Genomic DNA, 2,513 nt, shown 5'->3' on the forward strand with positions numbered 1-2,513 from the left:
GCCCGGATTTGAAAGGAATGAGAGTTAAGTTTGGATTAGTTTCCAATTCACTCGGATAAAGTGAACGTTTTTTCCGATTGGATTGTAATTCATTCGGTTTGCTTTCGGATTCACACTTATCCATACGGACTGATATCAGATTCATCGGATTGAATTCAAAAATTCCCATTCATTTTAGAGAATTAGAGGCACGGATGTAAAAATGGATTCCGGATGCGTTCATGTTGAAGTTAGTGCTGCTACATGAATGAAGAAAGATTGATAAGTGATCCTCGGATCCATTCGGATTGAATTTCGGGTTGAGACATGTATTGAGATTAAGAATTAATTTCGGGTTAAAAGACAGATTAAAAAGGGTTTAAGAGGATTGAAAAATTGCTTCAGATTTTTTGGATTAATTTGATTTAGTGAAAACTGCCAAAAAAATTCAAAAATACTTACAAAATATCTCAAATGACAAAAACATGCGCGCTCGTACGCCCAATCAGTCTCGTATTTACTGATTCGATAATGGAAAACTACTATTATTATAACAAAGTGGGCAGTACGTCATATGCTGGAAAACCATAGTATTAATATACTTTGTGCATGATTATGGTCGCGTCATCTTATAATGTATGTCCACTATCAATATATTATTATAAATGTTCAATGACATTGAGAACAATGATCAGAGGGTTTATAATATGTTACAATTTTTTCACATTAAGATTTCACAAACAGTCTAAATGCATTTTTTAAAGATATACATCACAGAAAAAAAGAAGTGTTAAAAACTGAAAAAAAGTGAAAAAAGGAAAGTGTTAGTGAAGCACCAATATCAGGGAACCATATACCTGCAACACAAATTACCCTTGCGGTGTGAATGCTGCACCGTACTGTAGGATACAGATTCCCAATCACTTGAGGTACGAAGTGTTCATCACTTGGGGTACAAAGTACCTACTACTTTGGGTACGATGTGTCCGCTTCTTGGGGTACGAAATGAAAAACGTCATTCGGCGCATAATCTACGCGTTTGTTACTTCTTAAATACTTTTTTAGGTTTTAAATAGCCATCTCTAAGTGCACTGTTTATTATTTTGACAGCTTTGCTAATTGTACGTCATGGTCATTAAAGTTTAGCAGGTGCATTTTTGGCACTTTGTAAAATTGAGCCATTACGTACATGGAGAATAGATATAAGGAGACCAAAGAAGTGTAACCGAAAATGAGACTGGCTTGAATTCTTTCACTAATACCATTTTTTCGGATTTCCTCGACTATAATAACATGTATTCCTTTTCTTTTTTAATAGTTTCTTTATGAAACTCAATCCCATGCTTTATTGACTCAAATCTAGTTTTTATTATAATATTCATAATGAGCTGTCAATGTAAATAACCATATTGAGGTTATGTTTACACCGGCTTAAAGAATTTATGTGCATTTGAAAACTTACAATTACCGTGTGCCTATTTTAAAATTTCTTTCTGGACTAGAACTTTTGAAATAGTGAATATGTACTTTCGCTTTCTTATTTATAATTGTATAGATTTATAAAACTATTCTAAAGTAATGTCAGAGTGTACTCATCATTTTAATTTCTATATAACGAGAATTTTCGTTTGCTGCCGCTCCGAGCGCCAGCAGTAATATCCAGTATCGGCTCAAGGTCAGGTCCGCAGCGAATATTCACACGGACATAGAGCTATGATAGGATTGGACCACGTCTCGTTTCAGATCTGAGATCACTGATCCATACGCGTGCCAAACTAACGCTCCTTATGTCTATTCTCCATGATTACGTATTTCAGATTAGGTTGGGATATCCAAGATGTCTGCACGCTGAGGGCCAAACAATAATACGAAATACATGGAACAAAACTTTATTGTTATAATAACTTGGAAAATAATTATTTTTCACGATACGTTTATTCAGATATTATTTATTTTTATTTTTCAAAAACTAATAAATTGAATAATAAAATTGATGTTTTTTTGTAACTGTGAAAAATAATTTTTTCCCAAGTTATTAATTAAATTAATTTTTATCCTCTGGGATTTGTGTTATTGCTTAGCCCTCATTGTACAGACATCTTGCCAGCTGACGTTACAACTTGAAATACTTCATATTAGAAATCTTAGCGCAATCACAGAGTTATTGGAAAAATAAAAGAGACAGACTATGAGTTAGCGGGATAAGCTACATCTCTCGCACAGCAATCTGATTGGTTGTTTACCGCTCCCCTCTAAATGAAGGTTAGATAGTTTACATGTATGCGCAAGTAAAGAGCTATTTATGGAGCAAAATTGAAAAGACCAATCACGTTGCTGTGCGAGAGCGATAGCTTATCCACCAGTCCCAATCAGTGGTAACAGAACGCGGATATCTCTGGCATGCGCAGTAGTCATATCTGTGTATTTTTAAGTTACTTAGAAGAGACATAAGAAGTCACAGAAACACGAGAGCCTGCATGAAAAAATGCATGGACATAAAAGAAGCTAGAGAAGTATGCCAGGACAGGAAAGTA

Source organism: Belonocnema kinseyi, chromosome 9 (genome assembly GCF_010883055.1).
Source record: "Belonocnema kinseyi isolate 2016_QV_RU_SX_M_011 chromosome 9, B_treatae_v1, whole genome shotgun sequence".
Lineage (NCBI taxonomy): Eukaryota > Metazoa > Arthropoda > Insecta > Hymenoptera > Cynipidae > Belonocnema > Belonocnema kinseyi.